This window comes from Anser cygnoides, chromosome 3 (genome assembly GCF_040182565.1).
Source record: "Anser cygnoides isolate HZ-2024a breed goose chromosome 3, Taihu_goose_T2T_genome, whole genome shotgun sequence".
In the NCBI taxonomy this organism is placed as follows: domain Eukaryota; kingdom Metazoa; phylum Chordata; class Aves; order Anseriformes; family Anatidae; genus Anser; species Anser cygnoides.
Window position 1 is genome coordinate 16,921,646 of NC_089875.1, and position 25,778 is coordinate 16,947,423.

The window sequence follows — 25,778 nt, forward strand, 5'->3', positions numbered from 1 at the left end:
TTATTCCTGTTGAAGAAATGTATCAGTTACAGATAAAAGTTCTGTAACACACATGGCTCACAGATGTGATGTTGGTCAGCATTTAGAAGGAATGTAAGGATATCGCAGTTTGTCTAAGTTAGGCAAACTTTCCAGTTGAGATTTTTCTTGTAATGACTTTTATTGCCCTGCCATCCATCTTCAGAATGGTGCATTTTTTTTTAATTCTATTTCTTCCTGTGATAGCTAACATTGATTATTTTCAGTGTGGAAGTGCAGGATTTCTGGAATTAAGACATAATGAAATGGTGTGTTTATCTATGAGGTGGAGAAGTAAGACCTCATTTGGGGAGAGAACAGGAAGATGGTGAGAAGGCAAAAAGATGATGGAGGCTGGAAAGGGAGAATTAGCACTTTCCAGCATGTTAAAAGATTTAGAATCTTCTCAGGCAGAATTCCTCAGAAGAGACAGTGGCTGCGAAGGGAATTAAGAGCACCCTGCACCCTGGGAGATTCAGGCTCCAAGTCAGAGTCTGTTGTTTACTGTTTATTGAGATTATTTACATCTCATGAATTTAGTGATATGTTTAGTAGCTTTTGTCAGGTTTTGTCAGGATCTCTGTATTTGGGGGAATTTTATTTTCTTAAAAAGGGGGGGGGGTGGGGGGGGAGCAGGTGAGTTGAATTAAGTACCTTCATCTTGTGGCTAGCCTGAATAACAGCATTCAGATTTTGTACTTTAAAAAACTAAAACTTACCATGACATTTCTCTGGTAGAGAAGATTCTTAATTTTTTTTTTTTAATATTTATTCTGATGTGTGCTTGAAATGTATTATATAAAAAAAAAAAGTACACTGCCAAAAGCTTTTCATATATTCACTTGGTTCACATGCTTGTTTGTGCACCCACTGTGCCGTTAAACCTTGACAGCTCCACTCCAAGATTCAGAAGTAGATCAAAGAGCAAAGAAAGTGACACAAGCTGTAGGGAGGAATGGGATCGTGATGTGATGAACGAAGTTAATTTTCTCAAAAATGGAGGAGAACATGCTGGTTAGACTGGGAGTTTGAGGTCAAGTTGCCTGTTTTCTGTGTAAAACCTCAACACACTGAATTTGATCAGGACATCAAACTTGACAGGTCAGCTTTTTTTGTCTGTGGTATTTTTGTACAATTTATACTACGGATTGACAACTATAGTGATGTAATAATAAATAAAAAAGGTATTTTGTAAAAAGAGGCAAAACATTTAAGTTAAAAGCGAGCATTTAAAAATCTTATTGATTTGTATTTTCAAGTGAACCCAGTTTTATGCATTTTCCTTGTTTATTAATCTCTCCTTTTGTATGAGAATCTTAAAAAAAAAAAAAAAAAAAAAGGAGGCGGACAAACAGGACACAACTAAGACCAAACTAGAGATAGAAGGAACCAGCTGCCTCTAGAAAAGGCCATTCATTGCAAAGCTTTTCTGTAGACTGCAGTTCTTTTAATGGCTATTGCAGTAAGCTGCAGTGTTTTATTAAATAAGCAATAAATTTTCTTCACCATTAATTGTGTTTTAAACAGCATCTCCTATTTCATTATCCATCTAGTCTGATCTCAGTGAGATGCAAGACCACCAAATTTCAGAGGGGGAGATCAAGTATCTAAATGAGCAGCACATCCTTACAGAGTAGAAAAATTTGGTCTAAATTAATGCTCCTAAGATAAAATTAAGCTAATTTTACTTTTATAAAATTAAACTGTTCTAACAATTCCCAGCATGCTTTTGGCCTCTGCCACTCTCTCGGGTAACTCTGAGGCACAATTTGGGAGTAAGAGTGTCGCAGGGACCATTCTCAGTTTGGACCTTGCATAATCAGTGGGTGATGGGAGTTTACTGGTATAGTTGCTGTATCAGTTGATGTCAGTTCCCAGAAATATTCCCCACTACAGAGATTTTTCTTTTTGAGGTATTCCAATTGCATATTTTGGGGGAAAAAGTATCCTAAATGAGCAACTCTAGCAAGCCATATTTTTTTCTTTTTTTTTTTTTTTGTGTGTGTGTGCGAAGAAGGGAAATAGATTACTAGGCAAAAATATCTTCCAAAGATTTGTTTCCAGATGCCTGAAATAAGGTGTGGCCCTTATCAACTTTATCAGAACATCCATCCATATAAGTTTTTTACTCGCTGCCTCTGGAGCATTGACCTCAGTGCTATTGTGCCATTCCTTCAACCCCTCCTGGCTGAGCTGGTTACAGAACAATGCTGCGAGCACGTGCTTATTATGCCTGATCATCATAAGTCTCAGGCAGGCTCCAGGAGCATCTGGACATCCATAGCATCTTGCCAAAGCACATTCTCAGGGTGAAGGTTTAGGTTGGTCTCCATCGCCTTGCTGGTATAAGCTCTTGCTGCAGTCCATTTGAAGCAACTTGGTGGGAATATTTCTGTATTTAAGAACCTGAAACCTTTGAAAACCTTTACAAGGAAAGTGTTCGGTGTTAATGCTGTCAAAACACATGGTATCCTGAGTCTATACCTGAGCCTTTCTTGCCATTAATAATCCACAGTGGTTTACTTCAGTTATGTCTAAACATCCTGCCTGGTAGGATCTGTATTGTCATTACAATTATAATAGTTAATTAGCCAAGGACTGCTCTGGAACATAGTTTGCAATCAGGCCTGTGATTTGATTTTAAGAGACTGATAATATCCCAAAATCAAAGCTAAAATTTGCCTGAAGTTTGCTATGTTATTCGTGCAGCAAACTCAGACCTAGAAAGCTACTAAATCAAATTGCGGATGAGATATCTTCTGTTCATTAATACCTGTTTTCTTGTTCTACTTGCGTGTAATAATTTTTGTGCTAGTGATTCATAGGACTCCCACGGGTTTGTCCCGCAGGGTACTGAATAGTCAATTTATATCTTTATTTCGCTTGGAGATGAGGGCACTCCTCCTCTCAAGGAAAATCTACTTTTACTTTCTGCATCCCTTTTATTTTTGTCATTTACACTTTTTTCTGACTTTATTTACACATAACCTCTGCAAGAGTGTCAACTACATTGACATAATGTAATGCACAAGACGGAAAGGTACCTTTATAGCATTAATTAGGTTACTGAAGAAAATACACAGCTGAAAAGCAATTGCTAATGAAAAAAAAAAAAAACTTACATTATTGCAAACCAGTGCATGTCTGAAATAGAATAGAGGCAAATGATCTAATCAGTCAGAAATTGTTTGCTTCATTTGCAGAGGTATTGAATTCAATTAAAGATTATAATACTTAAAGAAGACCATTTAAATCTCTATTTATAGGAAATGTTATTTTAAAGAACCTACAGTATTAGCGCTTAAATTGATGGAGTGTGTGCTTCTCAACAGATACCTAACTAATGCAATATACGATACAAGATAGACATGATACTTACCAGAATGTATGTTGAATACTGTTGCGCATGATTTTCAACAAATGAGGTCTTAGCACTTCTGAAACAAATTTCTTTTTGTCAGTGACTATTCTCTAAACGAAGGTTTTCCCTATTGGAGGCTGTGTCATATTTTAACAATGGATGTTTTGGTGATGACAGACATCTTAATTATTATACTTGTAACTGTAGATTTTCAAAGTGGAGAAAGGTACTCAAAGCCTATTGAATGTCAATGGTAGGTGAATGACTCATTTTCCTTAGTGCCTTGAAAATCCCACCCTCCTTTCTCCTTGATTATAACGGCATCTACAGCTGTCAGCCTTTGTGCAAGGCACTAAATAAACACATATGAAGTGACAGCCCCTGACTCAAATAGCTTACAGAATAAACAAAAGTTATCAGGTAAGGAGGAAGAAAAAAAAAAGGGTGGTGGTTGTGGAATTAGTAGGTGGGAGGAACAACGAGGTTAGTGCGGTGCTTTCAGTGTTAATGAACTGCATGCAGATTTGCAGCCATCATGAGGGGTGGGGTAGTTTACTACATGGTTTTTGATCCAGGATCTTCAGATAGCAGACCCTGAGCTCCAGCTCTCCTCTGTGACCATTGTATAGCTTATAGTAGAGTCTTTGGAGCAAGCATTTTAAAGATTGGGCTGCTCAGTTTGCCTCGGTTGAGCAACTGGTGCACAAACAGTATGTGGTGGGTGGTTGACAAGAGGTTTTCTTTACTTTGCTCCTCACTTTGCCATTGACGCTTGGGAGAACCCATGGTGACTGGAGCATGAGCTGAGAATTACAAGAGAACTTCTTCACTCCACCTATGCTGGAGAAGACTGCTCACCTCCTTCCTGCAGCAAAGTAGCCTGTAGATTCCTAATATTTATCTTCTTTGACCTCTTTAAAAGTGTAGTTAGATACATAATTTAGTTTTTTAGAAGATGTTCCCAAAATTTGGCATTCCTTTATGTGCAAGAAAAGAAATCCCCAACCTTAATGTTGCAACAGTAGGACTCCTGTGAAGTTATAGACTGTATTGCTAACTTTTGTTGAGTTTTAAGTATACATAGGGGCTTAGGAATCATGAATTTGTTCTAAGAACATCATTCATTCCCTTTATAAAGTTATTCAACTAAATAATACAGTTCTTTCTTCTTTTCCACTTTTATTTTTGATGCTTTTTAAAAGGCTCATTTGCAAGCTTTTCTATTCAATCATGAAGGTGATAAACTTCTTTTAAAAAATGAAAATAAAGGAGATTCGTATGTTCTATAACTCCAGGAGCTAAAATGTTAAGCAAAACATCAAGTACTGCTAGGCTTGCAATAAAAATTGCAAGAGTTGGCAGAAGCAGAAAGGCTTCAAAAGGACTTTGAGTATGTGATATCCTAATTCAAGGAAAAAACAATCAGGCCTTTAGTATCTCTTTGGCATGTCTGTGTGGATCTGTATTAATTGGAAATCATAAATGAAGTGATAGTAAATCAAGAATAATATGCTTATTTCTCATCTGTTTCTAAGGATTTGATTATGACAGCCCATCTGCACAGCAGCCCCTGCTCTCTTGTGTTGGAAACCATTTCTGAAGGTTGTGTGCAAAATAGCTTTTTTTATTTTTCATAAGGGATTCTGGCAGTCCTCTTGTCCTCATCAGAGTGGGCTCTTATTGATAACACTAAGCCACTTCACCAGCAATTGCAATACACTGTGAGATGATTGCATGTTTTGGAACAATAGGCACTGATTTTTGGTCAAGCAGAATTAAATTGACTTCATATTAAATTGATGAGCTGAAATTTGGTCAGTTGCCTTAGAGGGCATACATCAGGTGAAGGGTATGTTTATTTACGTGTATTGAAGAAGTGGATTTAAATAGCATTCATTGTAGCAGTAACAGTGATGGGCACCTTGCCAACCAAATAAACACAAGCATTTGAAAAAGACAGGGGTGTCTTCCATGGGAAAGAGTTCAATTTGAGAAATGGTACTTGAGTACATGACTTTTGCATAGGATCGTAAAAGTTTGTTGTTGTTTTTTTTTTTTTTTTTTCTCCTCCCATTTTTATGGCGATGCACCAATCATGAAATCAGTGTAGTTAATAGGAGGAAGAGTATTCTCCACCCATCTGAGTTTAAAATTATCTGCTGTAAGGTCTGCAATGTGTTCTTACACACAGGCAGTTCTGTGCCTCTGAACCGCTGCTGCATCTTCTCTGGATGTTCACACCAAACAGTCCACAAGTCATTGGCCCCAATAGGCAATGCTCTTCCCAAGTGTCTGGTAAATCATAAGGATTTTAATCAACAGATGCTCCCTAGCGTGTAACAAATCCCATAGCATCAAGCTTCACAGTGATCAGCTTCAACTCCCATACGTGCTCTCCAGATGACAGAAACTGGGGAATTTAAGTGTTAAGGACAGAATTCATTTGCACTAGGTAGCATACATAGTAGTTGTGGAAGCGCACACATTTTAATTGAAGGTAGGCATACAGATGTCTAAGTGTACATACTGATGGCTGAGTTTTTCAAAGGGAGCTTGGCTTCTGACTTTTCCTGAGAACGTTTGGCTAAGGTAGGCTGTGGGACAGGAAGGTCAATTCCAGAACTCCTAGTGAAATGGTATGAACCAACATTCCTCTCTTTGCATGTGTGAGTTTATTTCGAATTTAACAAAATGGGGTAAATCTTGCTGCCTTCCTCTTGCAGCTGATCTGCGTACAGCAGTCCTATGAATGATAATGGGGTGGTACAAATCAAGTAACTGAGACGTTTCAATATCTGATTATAGGTCAATATTAGTTAAGGGTGTTATGGGACATCAGTGCATGAAGGCATCTTATGCTGATGCCTCATTTTGACCATATGCCAGGAGACAGAAGCATAAAGGATTGACCAACAGGACACTGTGACACCAAAGACACGTGACCTCAACCCCAGAGCTTCCACTTGTGGTGTGACCAACCTTTTAAACAACATGGCAATGAGGAATGATGGAGCAGGCTCATATGCAACCCATAGCTGTGTTATGCTGCTTTGCTGATTTAAAAAGCCAAGTAATTGGCTTAAATTACTTAAATGTTTAAGTAATTAGAGAACACTGGCTGTTTTGCGTTAATATTTTTTAATTAAAACCATAAAATATATTACATTATATATAATAATAATAATTACTATCTCATAGAATATTTTTATTGTATTTGTGGTTAGCATTTACACAAAGAATTATTAATATTTTTATAAAGAAAATTCTAGGTAAGAATTTGTATTTGAACACAAATTCACAAGTGTGTAAAGGTGTGAAAAATGCAAAGTTAAAGCTTTGAAACTGTATTATCCTATAGAGTAAGAAAAAATATGAAAATATTTTTGTTTTCTCTTGGAGGGGGGGAGGCAAAATCTATTGTATAACCTGGGAGCAGAACAATTCCATATTTGCCACTGCTAAATTTTCAGGTTTTGGCACATATTCGCATTGTATCTCAATAACCAAACACGTTTCTGTGTCTTTGAAGAGTAAGTTATGTCCTCACAATGTTTGACATAGCCCCATTTTTCATTTTCTTATGCGTATTGATGTTTGGCTTTGAAGAAGCATATTTAGATGAAGTCTCAGTTTGTGTGCAGAGATGGCTTAGAACTCCCCAGGGCTGTAACAGCAGCTGAGTCATCTAGGTGACTGTCCTCTCCCAAGAATTAGGATCAGAAATGTTGATAGCAGATGATGCAGGGATGCCATTAACCCTACAGCCAACAGTATATGCCATGCCACGTTCCCCAGCCCCTTTCTTTATGACATCTATGACATCTACCTCTGGATGAAGATGATGTAGACAAGAGGACAAGGGCTCTCTAAACCAGACCTAAAAGCTGGTCTAGAGTTTTTATATGCAACAGAAAACATGAAATCCATGCCATGTTGGTTTTTTTTTGTTGTTGTTGTTTGTTTTTCTACAGACTGCTTTTTTAGTTTTTTTTCCTAATGATTTTGATAATTCAATTAATACTTCAAAATGTAGTTGGTTGTTAATACTGACATTCAAGCAAGATCTCTAAAAATTAAAATAGGATACTATGAACACTGAAATTCTTTAAATATGTTTTAATATTTGCTATCTAGTCACATATGAAAATCCCACTCTCCTTCAAAGTATATGTTTATTGAGTATGGGATCCTCAGTTGGATCACTGAAGGTACATAAATAGGGTGGCTTTAGAAATGCAGCATTTACAAAACCTGTGTGTTGGGTTGGCTGATTGCTTTGTTGTTTTCATGTGTAACTTAAGTGATCACATAGTTGTCTCTCTCTCTGTCTCTCTTAATAAATACTGAATTCCACAGCCAATGCAGTCAAATCTGTCCCTGGCACGAGTTGAAAGACATCAGGCTCTTAGGGGAGCTGAACTGCATGAGTTCTGGTGCCGTCGTGGACTTCTGTTGCAATTGCAGATCCATGTCCTGTGTTTAAAAAGCAAAGATTTTCTTTTTTAAAAAAGTTAATCTCTGTTCTGAATGAACATTTTCAAATGATCCTTCAAACTCATTAGTATCTATAACTAATTCATTGTCTTGAAAATTTTATCCTGTCATTTCTATATAGAGATACTATAATATGTAAGTTACTTACAAAATACTTTTATGCACGTAGCCTTGCCATTGAATTCCTAAATAGTAAGTACTGTCACTATCTTTATAGTCTGTAGACAATTTCACCTCTGAAACTACAGCTTCATGTCACTAAGGCTCATAGGATAAGACTGTCAGTGAGTTGTTAGCCTTAGTTAGCGATGAAGGGATCATACAGGCTGTTGTAGCATACTGGGCCACTGAGAGCAAATCCTATCCATTTGCTTGGGAGATTACAGGCATAAAAATGCACTGCTAATTAATGCACTGTAGGGGAAAGTGGGAAGTTAACCAGAAATGATAATTCACATACGCTGCACTATGCAATCCAAAGAAGACAGGCTGCTGCTATTCTGCATAGGTTGCTTTGTCTTTAGTTCTGCTGTGGATTACCTTTAAGAGGCATCATCCAGCCTGTTGTGATGAACTTTGGTTATTACACAGGGTGCAAGGGCTAGCCTTTCTCAGATCTTACCTGAGAAGAGGCAGCATGGAGGGCACCTCTTCTTTTCACACTGTGAATTGTTAGTCTGACTTAGCAAGAGGATTTTAAAGAATTAACAGAAACTGGGAAGGGGGAGTAGGGGGTGGTGTTAAAATAAATTACAACATTGTTAGTATCCAAAGAACATAAAGACACTTGTCTAAATTGTTGATTAATTGCTTGTAAATCAAAGTTGTTTTTTAAGTTCAATTTGTGAGGAAAAGGATTTGAGGCCACTTGCAACTTCAATTCCATGCATTCAGAAGGCTTCTGACCCCTTTCTTAGGAGTCGTTCTTTCATGAAGTGATGCTTAGTTCTGTCTCATGTTCCGTCTGCCAGCTGTTTCCCCTCAACACATTTCAGCACACTAAACAAATATCATTACATCAGGATTATACTGAAATGGGATTGTTTCACCCATCTGGAGCAAGAAGATGTTGTAGACTTAGTGACCCATAACCACACAGTCAAGTAGCTGCTATGCATTTTTCTGCATTTTGGATAGCTGAAAAGGCCTGGGTGTTACAGTCAGTACTTAATTTCAGTTGCCTTGTGGGATAGAAATCCTTGCATTGTGTCTGAGAATCACTCTTCTCCTATCAAAAGAAAGCAATAGGCATTCAGTCCCCTTATCATTAACTGAAGTGGCAGTAAGCCTGACGATCTTGTTCACCATTTCCTTTGGTGTATTTCTGTGACTGAAATACTGTGTTTTACATACTTGGCTCACACAATTCCCTTTCAGAACTCAGATAATAGCAAGTTTTATTTCTTTACTTTTGTGGATGATCCCTTAGAGCTGAGTGAAAGAAAAGTCACTCAAGGTGGCAACTCAAAGCAGGTAGCCTAAATGTGCCACCATGCTTGCAGACCTCCCGGTGTACTTCAGCAAAGTTTCAACCCAGCTGCTGCAGCAAATGTGATGCAAATTAATGTAATAGTTTCCATGCTATACATACGTGAGAGGCTCACAAGTTGGTTACTGCAGGCTACAGCGTTCAGTCTGCTTTTGTGTACCACTGGCAAGGACCCATCTGTGCCACTGTGTTTGTTCTTGTATTGTTAAACACCAAATGCACCAGAACTATATAATGTATGTTATATGCAACATACATAATGTTGTGTGACCATGCTATATCCTGATGTTTCCTCTAAACATGACTGTGACAGTAATGTCTGAAGCCTTCTTGCTCACATACTGCTATTAAGAATAAAACTTTGTTCATAGGCACTCCTGTTTCATAGACTTCAGATCACTTTCTTTAATGAAATAATTCTTGGAACACTCTTCAGTTAATGAATTAGTATAGGAGGTTTATTCAAAAAAACACTTTTTTTTTTTTTTCCATGTGGGTAGAAGCAACATCCTATGTCTGTTTTGAATAAAACAACAATTAGCTTATTATTTATTACATTTAATCTGTTAGCTAAAGTTGTCTTTAAGTGCTTGGTTCCATTTGGTATTCAGCATTCAGATCTGCACAGCTGGTGCTCAGGTTTTGTTTATATACTGCCATTGCTTCACACTTAGCTATACTCCTATAGTTATGTCCCCACATTCTTTTTTAAGTTCTAGTAGGCTGAAGATTTGCAATTCATAGAATCATGAAATCATAGAATGGCTCGGGTTGGAAGGGACCTTAAAGATCATGTAGTTCTGTTACAAATAATTTGCATGCAGGCAGTATATTATTTCATTGCATCATTTTTCTTACTTTAACCACTCTGTTGAAATGTTCTTTTTACAGTATTGTTTTGTGAGTATATATACATATGTGTGTATGTGTGTATATATATATATGTATATAAAAGTCAGATAAAGTTATTAGATTGGATTTTTTTTAATGTAAAGTAGAACACTAAATTATTTGAGCTGACATAAAGAGGAAACCTGTGATAGTAATTTCTCCTAAGATAGAACACAGATGATGGCCAGGGCTGTCTGCATTTAAGAAAAGAAAGAGAACAACTGAAATTGCCCCATGGATCCAACTGCTCTCTTCTGGAAATGCATAGAAATATGGATTGAGAAATAGGAGCCATTTCCTTAAAATGCAGTCTGGAGGATGATCCAATATGCTGACCAATTAACTAGAAATCAAAGACCTACATTTGTTTTCTGACTTGAGGGAAATGGTAACATCGTCTTCCAAGTCATCTCTCATTAGTAAATTAACTACTTCCCTGCCATGAGATGACAATGGGGTGAAGATGAAATCTATTAATGTCTTTGTGTTCATCTGGATTATTAAGGATTATGTCTGTATCTAGAAACACAGAAGTAGAAATACAAGTTTTTTGGAAAACATGTAACAACTAAATTAGATGAAGTTCTGGAAGAAGCAGAAATAATGTAGGAGGAAGCCTGTGTGAGGAGATTGCATGGTGCTGATATATCCTCAGATCCGGGAAGGAAAAAAAGTCTTATGTGGGGAACAAACCATTTGAAGGTTTAATGTACTATATTATTTTGCTACATTTTTTTAATCTAGCCATATACTAATTGTTTGGGATTATGTGGGTGGATTCTGTCAATAAGGGAGACTGAAGAGGTTGACAGGGTTGTTGAAATGCCCATCAGTCTGTGCTAGGTTTTGCTCAGCCCCCAGCATAACACTATAAATACACGGAACACATTTATTCTGACATTTTCATGTTTAGAAAAAAAAAAAAAAAAAGATGAGGTCACGATAAATGGCCTTAAACATATCTGAAATGACACTTGCATAGTATTTTCAATTTTTTAAAGCATGGCATTAGCGTCTTTCCTAAGTAGATGCTGTGATAATGTTGCAAACAGCAAGAGTATGATTCCAATAGATTTAAGAGTTGATCACTTGGTTTTCTTTTCCTATCCAGATTCTCCCGTGACTTTAACAAATGGGCTGGTGTTAATAAGCAGAAAGCCTTGAGAGAATATTCTCCCTTTCTTCTGCATTGTATTTCTGGTCATATTTTGGGAAAAATAGAATGGATTCAGCCTCCATGTTACAGAAGGCTACAAATTCACTGAAATTAAGTGTCTAGGAGTTTTATTTAATGCTTTTGGGAGATCCAGACAGACTGAATGTGTTCAGTAAAGCCGATAATTCCTTACATTAATACTAAGTCTTGGTTGTTTAATTCTAGACTCCCAGAGGTATGGAATATGACAGTCTGAATACATTTTCTCTAGGTGAGATAGACTGGCTAATTAACTGATTTAATCCATACCTGAGCATTACCAATATGTTTGCATATCATGTGTAGGATAGCAATTATAGCTAGTACGTTGCCTTCTAGAAAATGCAAATATTTTTATATGTATTTGAGTGTATAAAAACACTTTTAGGGCTATATTTTTGTAGTAATGTCCAACTGCAATTAGAATAGTGTAAACACTTGAAGTACTTTGATGTTGTTGACATTAACATTTCCTGTCACTGAGGTAGGTGTGAGTAACTTGAATCACCATGTGGCAGGAATAGTCTAGTAAATACTGTTTTCTAAAGTAGACCAAACAGCCATTTTATAATTAAATGAGAGATAAAGACAGCTCTATTATTTTCTTTATGAAATGACAATCATGTTTAAAACTATGCACAAGTGGCTGGAGAGGTATGATCAAGATGTTGTGCTTATTGTTTTTCTCAGTGAAATGATTGATGGAAAAATCACTTGGATTGACCTATTTTGGGTCAATGGATTTCCACTTTTATCAGCAACAAAACAAGGGCAAGAGAAAAAAAAAAAAACTTTTTGTTTAAATCTACTTATGTTTGTGCTTGTTTATTTTTTAATTCTTTATTAATCAATTCAGGCAAACTTGAAAAGAAAGTTTTCAAAAAGAAAATGCAAACAAAACCATTGTTTTTAAAATGTTTTCAGCGTATTATAGTCAGTAAATTAGACATAATTTGCAAACAACTAAGATCAGCCCTGTGTTTTCAATCAACTGTCTGCAGAGCTTTACCAACCTGTGGTGGCAGTGCCTTCTCTGTTATCTTAGCTGATCTTACTATTTAAACTTCTGCAATATTTTTTTTAGTGCTATGAGTCCCCCACAGAAATAGAAACCATTATCTATTATTTCAGTGTTTACAGGTAACTAACAGCCTCTAAAGAAAATCCTACAATGTGGGGTAAAATACTTAGTATCTTCATGTTTTAAAAGTAGCTATCAGTTTGCTTATGCTGTGAATATATTAGTGCTTTGTTTCTTCGTAAGAGAGAGTTAACAGATTTCTGACATGATAATTTTACCATATGGCAATTTCATTTTCTTTTTAGTGCACTAGTAAAGTGATAATGATGAACACTGACTAATGTTGTTCATCTTAGTAGGCAGAAGTTTCACTACATGTGTAAGTATTCTTACCATCAAGTGTTCGTTCTCAATTATAACTTGGTTTGGAACATCACAAGAGATCACGTAACAAGACTTCATCACATCTGAATTGCAAGATTCTGGCAGTGGTGGAAGCAGAAGCCCTGTAGTGAAGCTCGTGGGGTAAATACTCTGTTTTCTTGAGTATGCAGAATAATTCCTATTAAAGATAGAATTTAAATATGTGTTAGCTTTAAACACATGATTAAAAGTAAATGCTTGAATTGGAAGGGATTTAAACGAATTGTTTTAAAGTTTTTTCTTTAATTAGCAACTGAATTAGAAATAATGTTGCCCACTCCAGTGTAATCTTAGCTTAGGACTGACTAAAGGTAAAATCTGAACCAGTTGTGATTCATTTTCTACAGAAGGAGTTTTCTTTTGCTTCATTTTTCTAATTAAGATATGACATGAGGTGTGATTCTGATATCTGAATTGATGTTTTTTAAGAAAAATGTGAAACGAGTTCTTCCCAGGTTGAGAGTCTGTGAATTACATTCTACAAAACTCTACCCACAGGTGATATGTCATATCAAATGCAATTTGATTTGCTAGTTTTAAATAGCTTATTAATTGTTAATGCCAGCTTTCTGTTAATTGTGGTTGTTTGTGACTGGCAAATTATTCACTGGTGATCTGCAAAGAAATGGCTCATTGCTTTTTTGGCTCTCTTCCACTTTTTTCTGTGGTTGTACTGCACTAGTGATGGTTAAAAGTACATGAATAATGTACAGATTGTTTTTCTGTATATACTAATGCAGAATTTGCCACAAAAGCCTATATTTAACTTCATGAGAGGGAGAAAGTGGTCTGTGAGATCTTGAATAGAAAAGCCCCTTCTTTATAAAGATGAAGTTTGGACACAGAAGATATTTTGAGAATGCAGATAGCATTAACTAAATTTCCTAAAATATCCCATATTAATCCTGGTGAAGCTGAAGGAGTTTTCTAGGTGCCAGCACTTAAAACGCGCATACTCTAACCATGGTTAAAAGTAGACTTCAGATTTAACAATATGACGGCATATTATGGCATAATTTGGTATAATTTTGCCCAGCACAAATTTAAATGACTCTTCACAAGTTCCTAACTCTGACTTTGAAAAAGAGATGGGATAATTGTGGCTTATTTTATTACTCGTGCCAGTCCTTTCTACCAAGGCTGCCAGCAAGATGTCATTTCATGCTGGAAGTGGGTTTTGCACTTGCACTCTGAGAACTGGAGTGAAAACACCCAGCTGAAAGTAGAAAAGGTACAAGGAAGCCATTGCACAGACTAACTTGTGGCCAGTGTTGACCAGGAGGAGATGGTAACTCATGAGCTTCTGTGAAAAATTCCTAGCGCTGTGGGAACAAGTTTCTTAGTATTGTTAGAGCTCCCACATGTTTTGCTCCTTTGAGAGGAAGGGTTTGTCAGAGAAACACACAACACACACCCAATAGTACAATTCAAAGAAGACAATTAGCTATATTTTTAAACTTTATTTTAATTACAAATGAGTATGTTGTGAAAGTTGGATGAGGCGTGTTATCCTGTCACCAGACATGGACAGAAATGAAAGGGTAACAGATCCTTGACTTTGGCTAAATAAATGAAACTGTTTAATGAATGTTTCATGCTATGACCAAGAACTTGGCTCAATGTATTACAATTCTATTGACTTCATTTGTTTTGGATATATTATTTGGCATCAGTGTAGGTGAGGAGAATGTAAATCATGAAATTCTTTCTACACAATACTTTCAGGCAGCCTGTGTTTTGAAAAAGTATTCATCACTCTACTGCTTCAGATATAAATTTGCAGCATGCCAAATAATATGTTCAAAGTGTAAAAGAAGTTGTTGAAAGGTAAGGGTGACAGCACAAAAGATTAGGGTGACAGATTTTTGACTCAAAGAGCAAGAAAAGTTTTAAACAAGGGTATATGTGTGGTTTTAACATACAGTACCGCCACCAGCACTAAGATAGATAAATCTGCAAGGAAAAAAAAAAATTAGGTGCTGTTGAACTGGGAAATTCAAATGAACAATGTGCAAAGTGGCAACAAACCACCTGGGTTTGCAGTCAGCCCTGTTAACTGCAAGCTCCTCAGATAGGCATCAATATTGTATACTGTGTGCAAATTATCAAAGGTTTAGGCCCAAAGTTAACGTTCATTTATACAGGACAAATTAAGAACAATACCAGCAGATTTTTACTGTGAATATACTCTGTTTTCCCTGAATATGATCCTGTCATTTCAAGCAGTGTGTGAAGTTTGCTGAGCAGTTTTCTAATTCAGATGTTTTCAGTACTTGGTCATTGCCTGAAGTCATGTGAGACTCAACACAGTTGCCTGCACATAGGTGTCTGATGCGTTTTCAGATGTCCTGGGTTATCTAAGGGCTGCACAGGGCTTGCAAATGTGACAGAGAATTTACAGGAACCCTGCACCCTCCTGAAGAGCCAAGTGAAGGGCAGCCAGGATTCCCTGGGGCACCAGAGGGTACGTATGCCACTGTGAAGTGGTACTCTAAAAATGTAAGGAGCTTTTATGGCAAGAAGATTATCATCCCTCCAAATTTTTTGATGTCCTTTTGCTCAAAATAGGCTCATGCTCCTAAAAAAGTAACCTCAGTAATACTAATATTTGACTTTGAACAGATCCTTTGCAATCAGCATCTCTCTATAGCCTTTGCAAAGGAGACTGGATTGCTCTGCTTGTTTTACTGTGACACAAAAGCCAAAGTGACTTGTTCAAAATCAGCAATCAGCAGAGACAGGGCATGGGAGAGCTCAGGTCTCCCGAGGCCACCTTTGGAGTTAAAAGCTGTATTTGACACAAGCAAGTTTCACCGTATAAAGTCAGTCAGTAAATGGGTATGAATTTACAGTGTACGCAACCCTGACTGCATTAATCAGGATTGTCTTTTTTTCATTTTTATATTATAGCTGAACATAAGGAGCTATTTCAGGTTAATCTGCAGTCATAATTTCCAAACAAAAAGGGTTTTTTCTTCTCTCATGTGAGGGGGGTAAAAAGAAGGTAACTGTATTTTGTATGGTGATATGGGATTTGTGCTGGCTTCAACAAGCTGCTAAAATCAGCGTTAACAGCCACCGGCCTCCACCAGCACCGTCGGATAAAGAGCTGCCGCTGAGTCTATTTCTCAAGCTCACGCCGAATTGCTTTGAAGGCTTGTGAAATTCAATTTGCAAGAGAATGGAGGATCCTCTCTGTGTAATTTCCAAGTGTGGAAAATAGTAATTGCTTTTATTCCGTTCAGGGTGTCTGTGCAGGTAAGCAGCTGCACTCTCTGGGCCCCAGCCTCCCTCCCTTGCCAGTGACATCAAGAAGACTGATGCTGGGACCCCCTGGCCCTGCGTCTCCTTGCCACAGCCATTGCTTTCTCTGAGCAGGCATATCAACTGAACGGCTAGTGTCCTTAGTGAAAAGGGGTTTCACTACTGTAACTCTCCTTAATTGACTGCATTTGTATTTGTCTCTTGAGTGTGGAAGATAATCCCGTATATGAAAAATCAGGCTTGATCTCTGATTTATATGGTGTTTAGATTTGTTCCGTTCAGTAGAGAACATAAGTATTAGCAGATCTTTTTAGAAGTCTCCTGTTAGGAACCATCCTTGATCCTATGGCTGGCTTGTCTGCTGGTAATCCTTTTCTTTGCTTGAATAGCTGACAGAAGCATCTGGGCCTCTCTGGCAGTAATTAGGGTGAGCTAACTGCCTGCTGTGCTGAAAAGTAGCTCTGAGATTTGAGGAAATGCAAGTGCAACATAAAAACTTGCTAGTATGCCAGTGCCTTGTTTCCTTTATACAAAGGAATTCAGATGCATTTAAGTGAGGCCATTATCTTTAACTCAGAAGTTTTACTAAACTCCAGTGTTTTATCAGGAACTCCAAGCACAGTGTAAGGTTTTGTTGTTGTTGTTTTTCTTCTCTGTGGTACAGCTGTAGATTTGGAATCAGTATTGCAAATTAATCAAAAGCCTCCAGTTTTCAGACACTAAATTTTAGCAAGCTAAAGGAGGAACCTTCCTCTCTCCAAAAACTTAAGACTTACGACCACAATTGCTTAGTTGATCTTTTCATGTCAAGTCATTGGATAACAAGCATCTGTGAAGCTTTCTCTGAACTGAAATTTAAGCATTCCACCTTAATGGGTGGAATGGGTGGGGGGGGGGGGACCTCAGGCCCCAGTCTAGTAATTTTATATCCAGGAAGCCTACCTCCCTTAAAAGAGAGTGAAGAGGAAAGTGAGAAGAGACTGCCTATAACACGGATTTTACTAGCTTGTGTGGCAACCTCTGTGCACTTAGACTCTCAGGTGTGAACAAGCTTACTTATCACTGAATGATTTGCAAGCTGAGGATGTAAGTGGTGTGTTGTGAATGACCACATCTCCAGCAAAAGGTTGTGGGGAGCAACAGATACTTCTGGCAATTTATCTACTTGGATTTTGATACTTTTTTTTCATTTTACCTGTAGAAATTAAATAATGGTGTAATTTATTAGCAAAATCCTGTTTTGGCTGCTGCGTAGGTTAGGTAAATTAGGGCAAAATAGCCTGTTCCTTTCCTCTAATGCAATTTTGCCAAGGCTGGATTCAGTTTGTGATTTTTTTTTTTTTTTGAATAGTGGATAGCATGTGAAGATGCCCTGAAATCCTGCTTTGCCTTCAAGACTGTCTGTGTGGCTGGTTTGTTACTCAGTTGATAGTCTATCTTTGATATTCATTATAATACCATTGCAAAGGCTCTGTTCTACTCCTAAAAGCTAAATGGTCAGAAATACGCATCTGATGTTATAAAAGAACAGACTCTGTTTTCTTTAAATGACCTGAAGACTTTTCTTTAAATCTTTGTTTTATTCTGTGACTTCCTGATGATCAGATCTCCTTTTTGTATGACTTCTGAGGTCGTAGCATGATGATGCTACAATATTTCTTCCTGCTCTGCTGGAGCATTCCCTCCCTCACCATTGTGGGACATGGTGTCAGTGCTCCACCGTAGATGAACTGACCGCAGGTGCTGTTAAGTCCTGCAATTATTTTTCTTTCTCTCTTTGGAGGTAATTATCAACATATCATGATGTTTTAAGATCATAAACATATTTGACACAGTACTGCACCTTTGCTGTCACTTATGCTCAGTTCCATCACAGTGCGCCCTAAATCTGTTTTGTGATACACGGCACATTTGTGTATCAGGGAGATTGCTCTCCCCTTCCCTATGTTGTATGATTAATATACATGCAGCCAGTCCATGCCTGGAATTAAATAAGTTTTTCATCTTTCTGCTTTTTGTCACATTTTTGTGCTTTTTTTGTTGTTGTTGTTTTGAGAGGGGAGTTTCTGCAAAGCTGTTTTGGCATTTATTTTCACTGAGGAGCCTATTTAAATTATTGAAACAGCCAAAAAAAATAAAAAAATAAAAATAGAAAAGGGCAAAATGTATTTGCTTGTTTTTCTCCATGAACAGCTGAGTTTGAATACAGATGCAGACACTAAAGTAAATTAGATTATCTCAGTTCAGTATTCTGCACCACAGTTTCAATCCCCATCATTGTCCCAGTCCTCATATCTATGAGATAGAAAGATTAAGTAATAATGAAGACATGTCACTGCACCTGCTTTCACTGCATCAAGCTACATACAGTAAATCCACTCATAGTTGTTTTTTTTTTCCCCTCAAGCATTATGTGTTGTTTACAGCTCTCAGATGAGGGTCTGCCCTAGATCTCTGACGACTGTAAAACCACATTTCTAATCATTGCCTGTTCGGATTTGCCTACAGTTTTTGAAAACACAATGCTTTTAAAGGTCTGTCGAAATGTAGTAAACTTCAAGCCTTTGAGTTGATGTGTAGTTTCATTTGTTAGAGCTCTAACATTGGTTGAATTGTGAACATCTGGCCCATTAGACAGTTTAGTGGCTACAACATTGTACTCAGCTGAAATGGGCATGTTTTCAAAGTGTGCTACAGAAAAGGTAGGAGTTCACCAAATTAAACTTTTCAAGCATGTGCGGAGTCTTTGAGTCCCCAGCAGTCACCACGCTACAGCAGAGAGCATGTGTTCTACTCTGTGCCTGTGAGGGTGGTGTGTTTGCTCATCAGCAGTCCTCTAGCAACTTCTGAACCTGCCTCTTCCTTTCTTTGCATATTGAGCTTAGCATGGCAGTTAGCTTATGCTGGCAAAACTTCGAGTTTCTGAATAATTTCTCAGAATACACGAGGTGAACATATAGTGATGTGAAAACAGAGGAATAAAACCATGAAAGAGATGCAAGTCCAGACATAAGGATCAAACTCTGATCTGTTATGTTTCAATGCTCCTTGAATAAATTGTAGAGATGTCAAAGTTGTGTTTTGTTCTGGCACTGCTACAGAGTTAGCCTTTGACTTTTGGTCTCTTTTTCAATTCCACTCTACGAATTCCACTCTATGAATCAGCACTGTTTATGCAAGAATTGCATGATTTTTTTTTTTCTTCAGTAGCACTTACTGTGCTGATATTTTCACCTTCACTATCCTCCAGCTGTTTTTCTTTTTTCTTCTTTTTGTAATTTCTTAATGTCAGATGGGCCCTTGATGCTAAGGCCATGTGCCATCAGCTTCACCAGAGTGACAGGTATCTCATGCAATTCTAGTTCAAATTTATGTTTTTCCTAACTCAGTAAATGGAAAACATATTTCATATTAAGCATAATTTATTATACTCAACAGCTGCTGTTATGATGCATCAAAAAGGGCCTATCAGTATTGATATGTTTACACTAAACCACATCATCTGCAATTTCGTGTGTACTCCTGTCCTCATCTCTTCAGATCTGAAGCCCTCGGCTTTGGAAACCAGGGAGTGTAAAATAAAGAGTGAGGGAGAGTGGAAGGGAAGAGTCCTGCCAACCCTGTAACTCTTCCTGGCTTCTGCTGATGGTTTTCCTAACGTAAGGAGAGTTCAGTGGATGAAAACCAGGGCAGGATGTGGCTGGAGATTATAATTCTGTTTGCGTGCTGAAAAGAGCTGTTGTACCCAGTTGTTCTGCAGTGGCCTAGACCCATACTTAAGCTTGCTGCTAACTCCTGCAGTTGCAGCAGTGATGACGTTTTCTGTTGTTTCCAGAACAGCATCGAATGTTGACCCTTCTGCATGTATCAGTAGTCTAAGCACTGATTTGTTCCCGGTTCTTATTCTGCAGCAAGTATGCATCTTTTTAAGTGGTGCTAACAGAACATGAATAATGGGAGAAGTAATTCAAGATAAATGCTATTAGAAACCAGATGCAAGCCTTGCAGCATTGCCATAGTAACTTATAACTTTGTTATTATTTTCTTTTTTTTCTTTTTCTTTTTAATCCGTCTTTTGGTTTCTGCAGCTTAAGAGTTCATGTTGTCAGGCTTTATTCTGCAGACCTGATAGCAAAAAATCAGATTTCTAAAAATTGAAATGAGATTTTGATATGTCTATATGCAAATGTTGGACTTCAGAAAACAGTGCCATGTGCCATAAGACTTGAAGGTATTACATGGAAAATTGAGTGGCATTACCACACGTGTATGTGCGGGAAAAGACCAGAAGAATGGTTTCATGGGAATGTTGGCCTAACGTTCGTACGGTAATAAACCTAAACTTTGGAGATGGTTAGCACTTTCATCTAGAATAATTATTGTATTAGAAGACTTCCTAGGTCATTTTTATTGCTCTCCTGTGGGGTTGAAGCTGTTCAGTTTTTGCATATTCAGGATATTTTAAAACATACAGGAAGGTCATCTGTTAACAAATGGTGAGTCTGAGCAGCTCCACTAGGCTCTGCTTTATAGATTGTCTTTGGGTATAAATGTAACCTTCAAAACAATAATAATGACCAAGCTAGTAAATAAATATTATCAGTCATCCTTGCTATTCTAGAAAAACTGAACGGTAGTTCAGCCTATAGATATTACCTCCTTTCATTGTCTGAACAGAGACTTTTCTAAATCATTTGCCTCGTATAACAGATTATGAGTCAATTGCTATGAACTGGGGAGTTCTGGTGACTTCCATTTTATTGGGTTTAATCTTTCTCCTGTCATGGGTGTTCAAGGGAACCAGGTCTATTTGTTATGGCCCACTGTTGATAGCAGAGGTGTATTCCCCTGTAGGAAACCTTCTACTGCAAGCTGTAAATTGAAGTTGAGAGCTACATTTATTCTTTCTAGTGCCTCGTGCTGAATAGCTGAATTTTAAACTAGTCCCAGAGAATCAACTTTGGTGTGTGTTTAGCAGTGTTGTGTTTCCACTATTTATCTGGATTGCATAATTTAGTGCGAAGTATTGCAACTGTTTTTCTTTATGTACCATGCTTTAAATAATACTTCTCCTTTTTCTATTCACATATTTCAGTAGCTATCAAGTACTTTCTATGCTAATTGGTATTGTGAGGTTGGCACAATATATTTTATGGTTGTGTAGTACTGGGTTTGAGTGGTTATATCTGGCTGATGCTCCATCTTTTACATGAAACTGGCAATATATATCATTCAGGATGTGATGTTGGAAGTTATTTCATTTTGTGGGCTATCATTTTCAAACAACACACACACACAAAAAAAAAAAAAGCCTTGATTTTGTCGAAGAATGTTTTTGAAGTATAATGAGAATGAGGAAAGAGAAGAACCTGAACTGAGCAACCGTAGGTATTTGAACAGCTTCACCTAATCACTGTTGCCCTTTGAATAATGCTTTATGGCTTTTGCATATGGAAGTGAGGTCCAGGGACTACACATATGGAGACTGCAATAACTTTGCAGTGGTTTTTCACTTCTTCACTTTTGACTGGACAGGTTTTGTGTTATCATCCATTTATCATCCATTTTTGTCCATGGAACACATGTCCTTATTAGTATAGCACAAAATATCAACAAGAAATCAATGTCTTCTATGAGGTGGCTATCTCAGTTCAATGTATATTTATCTTACTGGTTGTAGACATTGTAAGTGCTTTGCTATGAGAGGTTGCAAAGAACCATCCTGTCTATAGTTACAAGTGGGATTGTGACTCAAGACTGAACTGCAGTGCCTTCTTCTGTTTTCTGTAAAGCAGGCAGTCTTGAGCTTATGTGGGACCAGACTCTGACTCCTGCTGAATTGCAGTGCTGTAAATGTCAGTAGCCATGCTCACAAGCATCTGAAATCAAACTACATGGATAAAAATATAAACACTAACTTTGGTCAGTCTCCTTAGTTACATGGGGAGAAAATCTTGCCAAGGAAATCCTTTTATGTATTTTAGCCTCTTCACAAGAGGCTTGTGAAGGCTTTTTTTTTTTGATTTTCCTTCCTTCACTTTTACTGTAGATTTCTGTTTTCAGGATCAAGTATTTCTTCTTTGTCTGCAGCCCCTCTCTGACAGGTCTGTTCTTCTAACCAGCTGTGTCAGGCTTCAGAGGTGCTCTTAGAAACACCTGTCCTGTGGTATAGAAGCTTGACAGTCATTCAATTTATATCCTTTACTAGTTAAACTCATGAGATTCAAGTGTAGGCTCAAAGCCAAAGTGCTCTTTTTTTTTTCCTAGCATTGCTGCCAGCCAACATTAAAATAGAAGTATTATCCAGAAATATTAACTATTAGTGCACAGAAAAGTGTGCTAATTGTGCAGAAAGCTGAAAAAACGAGTGTTATAGCTTACCTCGCCATCTTTCTCACGTCCCCAACTGCTAAATCTTTTAATTTCTGTGCATCCTTAGCTCTTCACAGCTGCTTCCCAGTGGATCCATAGCAGTGCACAGTACTCCTCTCCAGTGCTAGTTTGTGCCCTGATGCATAAACCCAGCTGATGAACAATCTTGTCTCTGTTGTGTGGTCTGCCTCTCAAATAATTTATTTATCCCACATCAATGGGAAGAGTTGCCTTCAGACAGGACTTACAGTATTTTTTCCTAGTAATATGTAATAAAAGTCCCCCTTAAAGGAAAACATCCATGTTCACAAAAATGAATGAGATTTTGAGTTCTGGATATACCAATGAGATGGCTCTTGGGAGCAAATCCATTAATGTACTGATGCAATGGCTGGTTCAGCAGGTGAGGAAAGGTGCTCTGTTACCTATCCATATGGACCAAGGTGTGTAGTTTTGCTAGCAGTGGAGGAGTGCAAATGTTCTCCACTGTCAATCATTGACAAAGGAAAAATGTAATTTCAGGCTTCCCTGGCCCTTGACTGGGATTGACATATCATTTTTATGTCTCTGCATTAGTGATGCTTAAAAGGCCTTGGGAACATGTAAAATAAAATCCAGTTGGGATTTGGAAATTTGTTTTCCTTTTCTCTTCAGGTAGCTTGGGGGTAATATTCTCTGAAATTGCTTAAATTGTAACCATGTGGGTTCAGTTTTAGCCCCTACGTGGGGCTAAAGGGGTAGAAGTCAGATTATTTGAGCAGGAATTTTTTTCCAGTAAATTCAAACTTGAAGAAAACGGTATTATTTTTTTTTTCTTTTAAGTGTGATGAAAAGGCGGTGGAAGTTTGGGGAAACTGTTACAGGCCTGAATAGTTCAGTCCTGTTCCCTATTTATATGAGACGGAGCACTACATTATAGACAGATTTCTTGAGATTGTCTTCCCATTATAAAATAATGCAATAAAATGACACTGAAAATGAAACAGAAAATGAAAAAGATGAGAATGTGTAGGGAGAAGGGCTCTTACCGTTTAATAGCTATTGCTGAAGTCCCTAATTCAAGCTACGAATTCTTATGCTTCTGTAAGTAAGATGAGGTGTCAAACATTATTTAAAGTGTATCTGCTGTGAGATTGGACTATGTGTTGTGTTTCACAATTGATTAAGTATTATTCCTAAATAAATCTTGCAATTCTAGCTGCAGTGACACAAATAATAGAACATGAGGGTGTGAAAGAAAATGGCCAATTTGAGTGATACAAAAAGAAGCTATGCTTCATTTGGTCTGAGAAAATAAGGCACAGTACAGATATGATTGCCTTTCTTGAATGGTTGTATAGGATTGCTGCTATATAAAGCTCCCCTACTTACTTTTTGGAGTGACTCAGTGATTTGTGTATGTTGTGCAGAGTATTTTTCAGTTTTCAGAAACATGTTAAGGTACTAGTTCTGTAGGATTTTGAATACCAGAATTTTATAGCTCATTTTGTCATCAAATTATGATTTGTTCTCAAATTAGATATTCATGTGTAAGGGTGGCAAAACCAAGCAGAAGGCTAATCCTGAGAAAGACCACAGCTCACAGAAATAGTTTCATTTTATTTTTGTCTCCAGTGGTCTATTTATAAATGCTAAGCTTCCAGCACCAAGCACTCAGGAAAAATTAATTCTTCTATCTTTAAAAAATAATACCAGCCTAAGTTACAACTTCTGGTCCTCTAACACCCTTTGGAATTCGTACTCTATGATGCTGTTTATACTTCAAGATGATATTCAACCTTTAGCCTAATGAAAGAAAAAGTATGCTCGTTTCCTTACAGCAAATGTGTAAGTGGTCAACAGGTGAAAAATTACATTTACAGAGAAAATGTATCCTGACTTCATAAGAATGTCAGATTGACAAATACCACAGGCTTCTTGAGTTTAGCTTGAATTTAGCTGAGTTTACCTAATGTCTTTGTGCTTGTAATCTCTATGAAGTTACTTGGTTACATAGAACACATGTTTTGAAATGGCAGTCAAAAGGATGAGGGCTTGGGGTTAAAAGCATTTCAGACATAATAATTCTTAATCAAAATCTAATTTAGAAAAAATGGCATCTGGATCCAGCAAAGCAGTAAAGTACCATGACTCTCTTTCAGGGAGTACAGCAGCCTGTCTTGACAGTGATTTATGTTCTTTTTTGCTTACCATGCCCAAGTATATTATCTAGGTTGACATGTATATGTACATATATCAAGTGAGTTCTCCGCACCTGCTACAATCCTCATTCTGAATTTATCCTTGTTGATGTCTCTAAATATTGTTAGAGAGTGAAGGACACACTTTGACACGTATCAGCTAGATGTAGCATGACATGACTTCAGCACAAGCTGGGTATATGTTTAGACTGCAGCAGACATAATTAAGAGAAGAATTTGATTGTCATCTGGCCTTGCAGTTGTTCTTACCATGAGAATCTGGCAACTACTAATCTTACAGGTCAACAAGCAGCCACCTAACTTCCCTATTCTTTGACATTCAGGGGCTATTTATGAGTAGACATGAAGCAAGAATTCTGTATCAATGTATAATTTCTATTATATTACAATAATAGATGTGACTCCTGAAGTCTTAAGTGCAGAATAATTTAGATTGTTCTGCAAATTCTATGCATACATTTTACTAAATTAAAAGCATGCTGCACTACTTTAAAAATACCTGCCCTGAGTATTACAGCTTTAGGCATTAAAAAGTGTCACTATATAATTTACTCGAAAATGATAGTGTTCCAACAGGCTTTTAACCATCCTGTAAAAATGAATCCAAGTATAGCACTCTAGCTTGGAGTTTTATGGGGCACTACTGAAACAAAACAAAAATATTTATGAATTAAATTTGTTAGAAAAGTGTCTATATAAATGTTGGGTATCACTACTACTATATTACATAGATTTTATTCACTGGTTTGTCTTGTCTTAATTGCTTTCTTGCCATCTACCCCCAATGCATACAGTATTTTTTTTTGTGCATGGAGCGTTCTTGTCTCTTTTTAAATTATCTGCATTCAAAAAACTTAAGTTTAAACTCCTAAGTAAAGTAAAAATATGACATGCCAATGCAGACCCTCTTAAAATTTGCTAAAAACCCATGCAAGCTCACATGCTAAAGCATGCTGTGATAGAGGAATATAGAGCAAGCGCCATAGAGGCCTCAGACATCTAAAAATGGGTCTTAGACTGAATTTGGACAGTTGCATCCAGATTGCTCC

At 37.3% G+C, this 25,778-nt stretch overlaps 1 protein-coding gene across 33 annotated transcripts in view; it reads left to right on the forward strand.

Moving 5' to 3' along the window:
* NRXN1 (neurexin 1) overlaps positions 1-25,778 on the forward strand; it is a 736,316-nt gene that overhangs the window by 644,405 nt on the left and 66,133 nt on the right. The window lies entirely within an intron of this gene.